This window comes from Trachymyrmex septentrionalis, unplaced genomic scaffold (genome assembly GCF_001594115.1).
Source record: "Trachymyrmex septentrionalis isolate Tsep2-gDNA-1 unplaced genomic scaffold, Tsep1.0 scaffold8, whole genome shotgun sequence".
Lineage (NCBI taxonomy): Eukaryota > Metazoa > Arthropoda > Insecta > Hymenoptera > Formicidae > Trachymyrmex > Trachymyrmex septentrionalis.
Window position 1 is genome coordinate 1,117,581 of NW_017305987.1, and position 13,329 is coordinate 1,130,909.

Below are 13,329 nucleotides of genomic sequence, written 5' to 3' on the forward strand. Positions count from 1 at the left end.
TCCCCCTCTCCCCCCCCCCCTCCCCTCCGTCTCTCCTTCGTCTCTCCTTCTTCCGCACCGAGCGTCTTTTGAAATCGAGAGTGGACACGCAGCGTCGCGTATAAAAGCCGATCGATTGTTATTTCTTGCCTCGCGAGAGATAAAGTCCAGAAATGGAAACTTTACGCGGAGATGAACCGCTCGCGAGTAACGCCGTCGGATAATGAGAAATACTGAGGAAGTGGAGAAAGTAAGAGATATGACGAAATAGGCAGAGGAGACAAGCCGATTGCGTAGACACTCTCCGTCGAACGCGTCTTCCGTGTTCCCGAGCAGAAAATATTTCACGCTCGACGGTGCCAGACTGTGAGAAATGTCAGGAACGCGGGAGTTACGCGTGGAATTGACCCTTTACTTTAAAGTACCGTCTGCGAGCGTTTCCTCTTACTCATAAGAATAGAGAACGCTGCCCGAATCCGCGAGAAATACGTAACAGTTGAATAATCTAATACATTTGTGAAATTATCATATATTTCTGAGCAAAGTTTTTGCGCGGAAAGGTGCGTAGCGGCCTCGGTGGATTTCATTCATCTTAATCTTACTTATACGCAAAATGCTGATAGAAAAGTCTGGCAAGATACGTAGAGTGTGGTCCAGAATGCCTAGATAATTAAAAAAAATCTATTTTCTATCTATTCAAATTTTGAGACCGATACTTTGCCGAATAAAAATATTTAAGGTTAAAATTTTTATATTTGGCACTACAATTTTTTTATAATTAAAATGAATAGAAATCTTAGTTGATTTAAAAAAAAAAAACACGTCTACTTCTTATTGAATCTAATTTTTTCCAAGTTCTAAATCGCTGCCAAACTTTCTATCACTTTCAAAGTCGCACACAAATACATTTTAGAAAAATCTATATTTTTTCGTTTTGTTAATAAATACGTATAATGCATCATCCTTGAATAAAAGTAACCTTGAATACTAAAAATAAAAAAGTTAGGAAGAGATTAAACCTAACGCATAATACAAAAATAAGATGTAAAATATATAAATGTCTAGTATTTTATTCATATCTATTTGTGCGTTAGGTCTATCCTCTGTTCCTAATTTTTAACAATTATTCTTGTGTTCCTAATATTTCTTGCAATATGTAGGCCTTAGACACACTAATTATTTCTTTCGATTATCGACTGTCGATTTTTATGAAGCCCCGATACAAACATTAATTAAAAAATATCTATAATCTATATGATTCAATATTAAAAGCTAGGAGAAACGATGTTCGACACAAAGTAATAAAAAAATCGGTTTCATAGTGCATATCAAATTTTACATCCTGACACACTGAAAGAAAGGACTGGCTGCTACAGCAAATTAGATGGTAAAACATAGCACAGCATTTTTAATTAACTGCAGTAGTCAATTTTTTTGTTGCGTTAGCCTATCGAACTCTTACATTGACATTGATAGGCTATCCAAAAATTGGCTGCTACAAAGCTTAAACAAGCTACGCCATATTCAGCCAATCTTTTCTTTCAGTGCAGACATCAGGATTTTTGACAGATTTTGGGACATCTCGTGTAGCCTGTTCTACACTGAAAGAAAAGATTGGCTGCTGCAGCAAATTAGATGGTAAAATACATAGCGTTTTTAATTGGCTGCGACAATCAATTTTTGGTTGTGGTTAGCTTATCCTCAATGTCAGTATAGGATTTCGATTGGCTGCTGCACCCAATTAAAAATGCTATGCGCCATATTTTACCATTTAACTTGCTGCAGCAGCCAATCTTTTCTTTCGGCGTACGGAATGGCGATTGTGCGTGAACGTATACGCGTGGAGACGCCATTCATGAATGAAGAAGCGTCAGGTCGAGCGATACATTTTGCAGAGTGCGATTATATAAGATTTGCCGGCCGCAAATGGATGGGATTTAAATGTAGACGGACGACGCAATACCGCCAGCGTTCACGAACACCCTTCAGCGGGTAATCTGGCCGACAATAGACGCCGGAATGAAGAGGAAGATGCCGGCGCGAGGCGGAAGTATAAGGAAATACGTAGCCGCATACCTCGACGAGCAATAACTTATCTTCTATCCGCTTCTTACCTTTTCCTCCTCGTTTCCGCAATCGTATAAAGCGCGCTCAAACCGGAGGAGGAACTCGTCGAATATACGAAGGTGCCGCTCCGTTTCGCGGAGATACCAGCAATTTCACTGATATTCCGTGGCTCTCTGCTCAGACGAGACAGAAGGGCACACCACGTAACGATCGTTTGTCACTCGGTAAATTTTCTTTTAAAGCGTTTCTCTTTCTTTTAAAGTCTCTTTCTCAGTTGAAACGTGCTGTCCGATATGAATTTTACAACATCGACGAAAGTCGATTTTTCCTATCGAGGTGATTTTATCAGTAAACTTAATCCTTCGCCGGGAACTGGAGGTCTTTAGAAGTATCATTGATATTTTGGTAAACTTGAATTTTCGTAGAGAACGGCAATGAACGATCGAAGATGTTTCAAATAATACGATATATATATTCTTTGTTGAATCGAAATATTTAAAATATGATCGCGCGAAACGTTTTCGGACATTCGCGTATATGAAATTAATTTATATGTGACTGTGTGCCGATAATTTAAATTTGTAAAAAATAAATAAAAAATACAGTTTATATATATAAACAGTAAAAACTCATTGTTAAAACTTTGACACAAGTATATCCGAATTTTTTTTCATTTCTTTATGTAATTCAAAACTATAAAAATTTGCTGCTTTTTCTCGAAGACTCCTTGCTGATAGAAGAGTTAAAATTCAGTTGCCGGTAGAGGATAGCATTATTATTATTTCAATTATTAGTTGCGCTGAAATATCATAGCTTTGTGTACTGTATAATCTAAAAAATATATAATTATTGCTATATAACAGCACGTGAATTTGGAGTATTAGACCAAGTCAGGAGAGAACGTAGCTTCGTCAACAAGTTTCAGAGTATTATAGGCTTTAATGGGTTAAATCTGCTTGTATTAAGCAGAATCAGTGATGGATTTGTCGATAAGCGCTTTAATAGATCGCTTAGAGTTTCAAAATTGTTCCGTGATATTATCACTATTTTGTAAATTGATTAAATAGTGACACGCGCGCGATATACGCGATAATTATTCGAGGATGTTTCGCAAAAATCGAGAAAATTATGAAAATATGAAGTTTGAGAAGATGCAACGTTACTTAAAAAATGCCTCGGAAGATAGCATAGCTGTCGCGTGTGTCTCTCGACAATTTTTGCACTTAAGGCAAAATAAATAAGCCGCTTACTACTAATGAGATTCTGTACTTAACATTCCGTGAATTACGCGTAACGCACCTGTCCCTGTTATTTTTCCAAGCCGATTTCTCACTACGACGCGAGGAAGCGGTTTGCTTCCGGTTTCAAAAATCATTACTTTAAAGCGAGGTAACTGCATTAGTAGCATCATAAATTCACGTCAGTGTAACCGAACGAGAAACGCTATTAATCTCGACTTCACCAGTGATGCAGTCTCTCCCACCTCATCATCACGCTCCTCTCCGTTTTGAAAGAAATTTGTACTATAAATCATAAAAAATAAATAACGTCGTTAGCGATCCGTTTTCGTCAGAAAATAAATCTTACAGAAGCAAGGCGATGTGTCACGTGAGTGAAATACACGAAATCCACTGGTGTATTCCTCAGTCGATACTACTTCAAATGGAGTAAGGAGCTCGCAGGAAAATTGAAAAGTGTATGCCATTCGACAGGTAAATAATTAGCGGGGAATTTTTGTTAAGTGCAAGTCTTCTCCAAGAGAGAGTGTAACTATCGCGATAACCTTGTTCGCGCATTAAACGCGCGGTCACACCGCATTAAGCGCGATTTATGTCACTTTGTGTTCGGCCAATGGGTTCTTTGAAAGGCCGCTTTGAATTTCAACGCTGACCTATCGTAACGCAAGCAGGCAAGCGGCATCCGCTCCGATTTGCCTCGGTCGCCCTACGGAGCCCTGGCTTCTCTCCCTTTAGCGCCGATCGATCGTAAAATATTTGCTGCAGCCTTCGCGTACGGAGGGAAAATTCCTATAATGGAGTTTGCACATCGTGCCAGGAGGGCCGGAGGGTGGATAGGAGTGGAGGTTGAAGAGAGGCTGTACGGGCGGTGACCCTCGCGTGTTCGCGTTACACGCGATAGAGAGAATGTCGGCTGGGCTGATTTACAACACGTATAACACGGGGGGGGGAGGGGAGGGGGTGTTCGGCGCGCATAAAATTCATACACTAAATTAAATACGGCCTGTAAGTACCTGGAGTACTCCGGGCAGGTATATACCGAGTGTACACTCGTGAAACTTCACGGAACGGAGAACGATTATTTATCTCGGGCCCGCACCCAAAGGGTCACCCACGTACCTGTCTCTCGTGGAAACGCGAATAATATACGCAGTTAATCCGCTCGACCGTCGTTCTACGAGATCTGATTATTTGATAACGCGTTAAACGTATTTCGTCGTGCGATTAAATCGATCGGCGCTTCGGTGTAACGCTTCGGCCGTCACGTTGAAATCCCGTGTTATGTAGCCGGCGGGATGATAAATGCATAAGATAAATTTATCGATTATAGACAAACAACACATTGGTCGTGGAATTAGAATGTGGGAGTTTTTAAAATTTCTAAAAACACGCGACTGTGTCGGACGGAATACGCTAGAAAAAGGGCGCTTTCAAAAATGTCAGCTCTTTTTCAACGCTACACGAAGAGAGTAATCTGATAGTATTCCTTCGATATTTCGAAAATGAATCTGGCGTAGATTATAGGTCCATCCACATCCCGAGTGATCCGATAAATGTGCAGCGCACTACGATCAGGCCTGCGAATTTGAGAAATTTGCCGGAGCGTGAAATTCCACGAATATCCATCGATGACGCGGACCGTCGTCGACGTTGACGTGAATCTTGCAGCGAAGAGCGGCAACGATGCGACGGCAACGATGTCGTCGACGAGAACGACGACGTCGGCGCGTCTTTCGCCAGCGTGACGAGGACCGATTAGCGCTCACAAATTCTCAAACAATGCACGAGGAATTTACGATGCCATGTCGCTCCATCGTAAACTCCGGTGTGTCGGCTAACTACACCGTGACACCCTTCCGACAAGGGCTGATTATGCCGCCTCGGAACGACTGAAACGTTACAGGGCGCAAAGGGAGCGGAAGCCAAGTCGATGGGGATGATCGTGCGGTGATAGTGGCGGAGGGCGATGGAAAATAAGAAGATAAAAAATGTAAAGAGGAAAAGAGCGTAAAGGAGCAAAAATAGCGAGGCAAAACAAAAATATGAAGAATGTAAAAGGGCAAATTAGATATGTGTCATAAACGTTTAAAGTTTTAACATTCTGATAAATTGATATGAAATGTGAATTTAATTTCGAAACTTAATGTTACATATTGTATTACATGACATGTTTCGGCATCATAATTGTGGCATCATTTTTATATATCTATATTCGAATTTGACTCTAATTTGTCCTTCTATATTCTTGATTGACTCTTCGTTATTTAAAAGAGTGCTCTAATTTAATTGTTGAAATTAAGACAAAACAGATAATAATAAGAAAATAAAAAATTAAATAATTGTATATAAAATGAAATATAAATTTTTGAACACAGAAAGTGGCTTTCCAAAAAAATCAACATTTCGAACTATGATCGCTGAAATAGAAAAAAAATTGAGATGTAACTTAACAAAGTCAATAAAAATGTAAACGGAAAAAATACTTCATATACTTTTAATTTCTTTACATTATATTGTATTGACATGTATTTTTGCGGCTTTATTGATGAATTCTTATGAATTCTTCGCGCGCGCCATTCAATCGCACGTTTCTTTACGCGTCCGAAAGATTTTCATCTGACACGTGTGAAAAAAGTAAGTAACGTGTACATTTCATAAGCAAGTTCTGTTCCGCATCCCGTACAAGCGCAATAAAATCGTTCTCGAACAAGGAAAGGGCGAGAAGAAAAGGGTAGCTGCAACGTCGAATCAATATGGTAGCGTAAACTTATCTCATTGACTTAACGGTTCACAATCTCCCGAAGGGTCGCACAGAGGTGCGCACTCCTCCCCTCACCCTCCGCTTCGGATCACAGTACGCCTCTCCCGGATAGGATAATGAAATAGTCCGATCCCGGAACGAACTCTGCACCAGCGTAGCTCTCCTCGATGTCACGGCAGTTCCTGCGAGCGAACCGAGCTTCGGGTGAACCAAGCGGGCAGGCGAGATGAAAGGGGGATGAAAATACGGGATCCGTTACGTGTCTCGTTTTCATCCCCCACGGCTACCTCCCTTTCCCCCCCTTCCACCTTTTCTTCCTTTCCTGCTCGCGTATCCTCCCCCTCCTCCCCCCTCTCCCTCCCTCCCCTTCGCGCGAACCTTAACCAGATACGTCTTTACGCGCGTTTCATGACATACGGACAATGGTGGGGAAACGGGGACGAGTGGCGGAGAAGAGGGTGATAGAGAGAGGGGCGTACCGCTGAGAGAGGAATGGAGGGACGGTAGGAGGGATGAGGGTGGCGGACCGCGAGTGCAACAGAGAGAGATGGACGGAGGAACAATGCGGGGTGTGGAGGGAGTTGCAGCAAACCTCGTCCCGTGCGCCTGACTGACTTTATGACGATGGCTGAGACGTAAAAGAGAGGAAGATGGATGCTAAATGAAAGAGAGAGAGAGAGAGAGAGAGAGAGAGAGAGAGAGAAGGGAAGATCAGTGCGCGATCGTGGATCATGCAGACGTCGAAGCTTAGCCCTTCGTTCTTCGCGAACGCGAGACTGCCATCAGGATGGCGACGCTATGAAGATAAATTTATGCCGAAAGGATATTGACCGAATATGTATAAACAATGTGCGATAATATGCGCATAACAAATGTCGATGATTAATTCATAGAGGAGGACCGCCGCATATATTCACCGCTATATTTTTCCTAATTCCTACGATCCATGATTAACTAATGATCCATTGAAATTGGTCAATCAATGAAAAATTAACTCCACCGAATAATGTATGAATATAATTCCTTTAATATTCAAAACAGTGTTTAAAAATTCACGAGCATACGCGTGTATTAATAGATTTGTGCGTATGTGTGCGTGAGAGAGAGAGAGAGAGAGAGAGAGAGAGAGAGATTAACGTATTAACAAAGGGAGGCTCAAAAAATATTTACAGCAAAATGTTATATATATATATATTTTTTTAATATTTCTGAAATCCTTAAATCACAATTCCAAAAATATTTTTTAATCTAAAAAACTATAAAATATAAAAAAACATGGATTTCATTACTTATTCTTTTTCTCGTGTTAATATAATTAAAAATACAAAGTTCTATGAATTGTACAGTTAAATAATAATTTTCCAATGTAATAATATAAATCATAATTTAATAAATATTCTATCTCTTCTTCATATTTGACCTTAAGAAAAATTTTTTTAATTATTGGCCAATAACGTCTCTCCTCTTGACAAATTTCTGGCCTGCCGATGGCATGAGAGAGAGAGAGAGAGAGAGAGAGAGAGAGAGAGAGAGAGAGAAATGACAGAATCCTCGTATGTGCAATTAATGCCGTCCCACGCCGCACTGTTCGTTGAAAGGATTAATATTCCGCTCGTAGGGCAAACGCACCCGAAGTGTAAACGAACAGCTGGATAATCACAGGAAACGGCTATTTAATCGTTTTCGGTACGATTGCCGAAGCCCGTATGATCATTACGGTTCTCCGTCTCATTATGTGCGGTTCGATTCTGCTCGGTTCGGTCCGGCTCGGCCCAGTTCAGTTCAACTCAGCTCAGCTCAAATTCAGCTCGGAGCGATTTCGTTGCACAAGATATCGCGATATTCAATCAAGTTCCTGTTCCAAAAGCGATTTGTTTCCAGCCGCGCGAATGCACTCGTACATGCGCGAGCTTCTCTGAATAAGAGCCTCCGGATATATTCCGAATTAATTGAGATGCACACTCGCAGGCTCTCCTCTCCCTCTCTTTCTATCTTGACACCTTGTGTTGTTATCTGCACAAAGCAATTATATATCCCTCTCGCCGGATATCGACGTTCGATCACCTGCCAAGTGCACAAAGCGCTTAAATATGTACCTTCTTGCATCCGCGCGGTGTGTACGCAAGAAACGTTGACGCTAAATCTCGCAACTACGAATTAACGTTATCTCGAATAAATCGTCAAGGCAATTACGCGTCTTTCATCTAGCAAACGGGTCAATCTGACAACGGCTGACTCGCGAAACGGCGACACGAATTCGCCGCGATGTTGATATGCGCGACCTATCGTTGTGACTTTCTAACGTGAAGCATTCTCGCCTCGATTTTGTATTCCTAGCAGAATGTAGTCATCTCCTAGATCCCTTCTGATTGGATGCACACACAATAATAGTGCCAATCACGGTATAACAGGAATTGCACATACATTAAGGTTGTCATGGAAAACGAATTTTAAAATTCCCTTACTTTTCCAGATTTTCCAGATTTTCCAGATGAACATGGAAAATTTTCCATGACTAATATAAAATATGTAAATTTTAACATTTAGACTCAAGGATTGTAGGGGGGAGGGGGGAGGAAAGCTAGTCTGTATTATTAAAAACAACGTGAAAAAAATGTAGTAGCATAGTAAAATTTTAGGTGTGAATTCAAGCAAAAATTAGATTAATTTTGGAAAAAAGAATTCAATTATGACGAAAAAAAGAGGAATCAAATAATAATATTATAAAATATAAATTTTGAATAAAATATAAATTTTAATTACTTAAAATTGTTTAAAGTGCACAAGTTTTGAACGTATTTGACTATAAACGTCAGATATAATATTCGAAAAATTATAACAATTATTTGAAATAGGAACAGTTTCAGGAAGTTGTGAGCAAATTTCGAAATTTCAGACTTTTTTACATTTTTCCCTGAGACTTTTCCTGGTTTTCCAGATCTATGGCAACCCTGATACATTCAAACACATACATATTTCAAACACGCACATATATTTTATATTTATGTACGCCATTTTGCGTACATCGCCAGACTTTTCTACGTAGAAAGAACAATTCTGCTGAAATATCTAAAAATTTATAATCAGATCTAAAAATAATTTCGGACTATTAAAATAATTACGTAAGAATCTCAAGCATGATAAACAATGCTGCCAAAAATTTTGACATTCTAGCTTGCAGAATATCCTACATAGTTATTTTGATGATCCAACAAAATTATTTTCAGATCTGTATATTTAACTAAATTTTTAAGTACTTTAGCAAAACCGTTCTTTCCGTGTAAGAACACTGAGTTCCATTTGACACTTACAGCGTTCTTAGAATTACTTCATCTTTGTTGCACTGAAAGAAAAAAATATGTCAAAAAATATGCTAGAAAAAAAATACGCTAATTGCGTATGCTATCTATTTGCTAGCATTGATGCGGCAACGATATTAGACAAGGAAATGACAGCAATGTCACTTACTTTTCGCGAATAACTCAACGATCGAGACAAAGGTGAAAAAGGGGAAGATATAGACACTGCTCCGGAAACTCGATGTCTTTATAATTGTCGGTGATAATAATGTCAACGAGAAACGACCAACGGCGAAGGGGAGGGATGTCTATTATCGGCGGCACTTGTTAAGAGTTTCTACATGAAAGAAGTGAGAAGAAGAATGGCAAAGTCGGAAAGGAAAGGATGAAGAAAAGGAGAGGGGGGATTCCCTGATTCGTGTACGTCCCGTTTTGCTTATTTATTCTGCCTCAATAATTCGAGACAGAAGTTTCCCGGTGCGATCCAAGTCTCTACGTGAACTTTTCATTGCGTCTCTCCCGATACATCCGAGGAAACTTGCGATTCGTCGCGGAAGGAATATCGACTTTGCGATACGCGCTCGTGCAACTCAAATCGCAAAAGGAGGTCCGCAACGCCGAACAGCGAATGGAGGAGAATAAGTAAGAAAGTGAAATGATCGTTATACGTATGAAAACACAATGATTGCGTATCGCCTAAAATATATAAAAAACTATACTATTCCTATTGATATCAAAATTATTAATATTCTTTAGAAAATGTTTATAGGTATACACTGTGCGTTCAGAGATTTGTATTCTTTTAAACAACACTGAAAAAAAAAAATAATCAATTTTAATTAATAATTAGTTGAATACTGCCAACTGAATATTTATTAAATATAAAGATATATTTATTTGATACAAAAAAAAATGTTAATTTGATTTAACAATCTTTTTTCATTTTACTGAAATAAATATTTATTTACTGTAAGTAAATGTTTAGTTGGCAGTATTGAACTAAATATTTGTTAAAATTGATTATATTTTTTCTCAATGGAAATATTCTACGAAAATATTTTCAAGCATTTTATTGAACGTTTTCTCGTAAAAGATATATGTACGAAAAGAATGATTTTTGCTGAAAGTATCTAAAAATTTAGGCACATATAGATTTAAAAATAATTTTGTTAAACCATCAAAATAATTCTGTATAATTCAAGCATGATAAATAATGTTACAACAAGTTTTGACTATTCCAGTCCAACTAGCTTGAACGGTAATCCTTCATAATTATATTTGATTTGAGTCCAACAAAATTACTTTCACATCATCTGTATTTACAACTTAATTTTTAGATATTTTAGCAAAACTCTTTTCGTGTGTACGATTTTCGCGATTCGGTTCTTACTGAACTAGAAACAGTTCAGATAGCCGAAAGAGATGCGGGTAAAAAGAACCATGGAAAAGTTAAATAAAGCGCAGAGAGCCATGGATCTTCTCGGAAGCGACGTTCGGCGATGTATAGCTTCGCGACGGTGCGGTGCACGTCCGAGTCCTTGATTTTAAAGATTCTTGTTTTACTTCCAAAAAAGAAGGAGACGTTGGACTTTTATAAGATTACAAGCGAGAGGACAGTACACTGATCTTTCAACGAGAAAGATAACAAGACCGGTCTCTCGTCGTCGCGCGGAGAAACGTTGGTCGCGTGCCAACGCGTAAAATTCGCGCAAGAATGGAATCGTTAAACACGCATGGTTCTCTTAAAGTAATACCGAGAAATATTCGAATAATAAATACCATGGCGAACCAGAATTTTTCTCTGATTGGCGAGAAGAATTAAAAATGAGGTTGACGCTTATTATGAAAGTTTCGCAAGCGATTACGTCCTAGATGTTAGAATAAAAAAAAGCATCATCTTTTCTAAATGTATAGTTTTACATCGCCAGCTGTCCAAAAATTTCACAAAGTAATTCCTGCTTGAGAGAGAGAGAGAGAGAGAGAGAGAGAGAGAGAGAGAGAGAGAGAGAGAAGATACAATTAGTCAATTATTATCTCTCTTATAAAAAATAATTTGATTACTGTCTCTGTTATTTCGTTTCAAAAATATTCTATCACACACAATGCAAATTAATATTATAATCATTATCAAGAAGATGGTAAACTGAAACAATAAATATTAATACGAAAGACAGCAATTCTATTTCAATAGTTCCCATGTTTTATACGACACGATATTACGAGTACCTGCTGTTAACATTCACAATATATACGTAATTATCCCGTAATTTCAGTGGTGCAATAAAGTTTCTTAGCTATTACAAGGCTGGATTTGTTTCGAGCATCCCTATTTAAACGATACAGCAATCCGCTGTGTTCCCGGTTCTTGGGCAACTCCATCCCTCTGGTCCATCCCTCCCTCTCTCTTTCTCTCTCTTTGCGTCTTCTCTGTCGGTCCAACTATTCGAATCTCATCAGTTGACAAGCTTAGTTTCGTCAAGCAGAAATACTCTTGCTCACGAGAACGTGTGACAAAGACGGAACGACGAAGACGTTCCTCGGAAGAAGATAAACTATACAGAGTGAAGTAGTTAGATTTTCATAGTAGATGTAACGGAACTATCCTCGTGTCAATTCTGAAAAACATGCTTTAAAATCTTATAAATTAAAGCATTTAATGAAATATTTAATGATAAAATGTGTGTACATTTTGTAAACATCCCAGCAAACGATATTTCACGAACACGGAATTACACTTACCAAGATTGAATCATCTATATGTTCCTGTAAGTTAATTAAAACTGATTGTTTGAAAAAAAAAAAAAAAAAAAAGAAGTATAAAGTTCTATTAAATAATCGGACTTTAATTCGTTTCTTTATAAGGATTGAAAAAAAATGTAACGACTAACATTTCTTTAGAAGAATTCTAATGTCCCATATGCTTTCATCATTCTAATTCATAATCATTGTCCGGTAACGCGTTATCTCTATTGTTAAGCTTCGCGTATAAGTCGAGAAAGTTCTCGCGTCTCAATTTCACTCGGCGGGAAGTCATTGTTCAGGCTGGCGGATAAAACAGCGGATTGGCCAGGTTTCATTTCGAATGCCTGCAGGAATACCGATGCGACGTGACGCGATGCGATACGGACGACGAATGGACCGGTGTCTGTACGCGCGCAACAGCCCCCTGGAACGTATACAGAACGTGCATCTAGCGACGCGATAACACGATCGCATAAACTCGACCGTATCGCACCGACATCCATACGAAATTCACACCTTGCGCCGCTTGTCCAATCCGATCTGTTTCGTCAGCGGAAGAGATTCTGCGTACCCGCATGGAATAAACGCTCGTCGTCTCGCTTCCGCTCGCTAAACTATCCTCCTCAACCCCTCTCTCTCTCTCTCTCTCTCTCTCTCTCTCCTCCTTCTCTCTACTTCTCCTCTCTCATCCTCATCCCAGTTCGTGGTTGGGTCCGCGTAATTATAACTTCGGCAGAATCTATGACAACACCGCGTCGAACGAGTATTCTCGTTCTCGAGCTATTCACCCCTTTCAAAGGTGTGCTCTCGTGCTCACCGTGCTTGGTCTAATTATTTCATTTTCCGCTAAGCCTCTGTATCAACAGGAAAACAGACGGCGAGGACAGAAAAGTGGCGGTAAAGGTGTAGGGTCGGAGAACCCCAAGAGTCATTGTTAGATATCAAAGGAGCAATGGTAACCAAATCCCTTAAGTTAAATAACATTTTGTTATTTTTAACTTTCACGCGCACTCTTTCGATTCTTTGGAGTGGAATCTTATTCTAAAGAGTGGAAATTGTTGAGCCAGTCTTGAAAAAGAGTGGCTCAATTTTTATTCTTTAAGAGTGAGATTTCATATTCTTCAGATTGACAATTCACTCTAAAAGTTTTAGAAGAGTAAAAATATCAAAAATCAATCCGCTTCTGTGTGACTAGTTTCGAAGTAAACGACGTCCGTATTAACTAGAGGTGTGCAAGAATCGG

General features: G+C 39.2%; 2 protein-coding genes across 2 annotated transcripts in view; one reads left to right on the forward strand and one right to left on the reverse strand.

Moving 5' to 3' along the window:
- LOC108754500 (RING finger protein 17) overlaps positions 1–13,329 on the reverse strand; it is a 212,588-nt gene that overhangs the window by 78,640 nt on the left and 120,619 nt on the right. The window lies entirely within an intron of this gene.
- LOC108754503 overlaps positions 1–13,329 on the forward strand; it is an 83,606-nt gene that overhangs the window by 67,845 nt on the left and 2,432 nt on the right. The gene's annotated exons all lie outside the window — the stretch shown is intronic.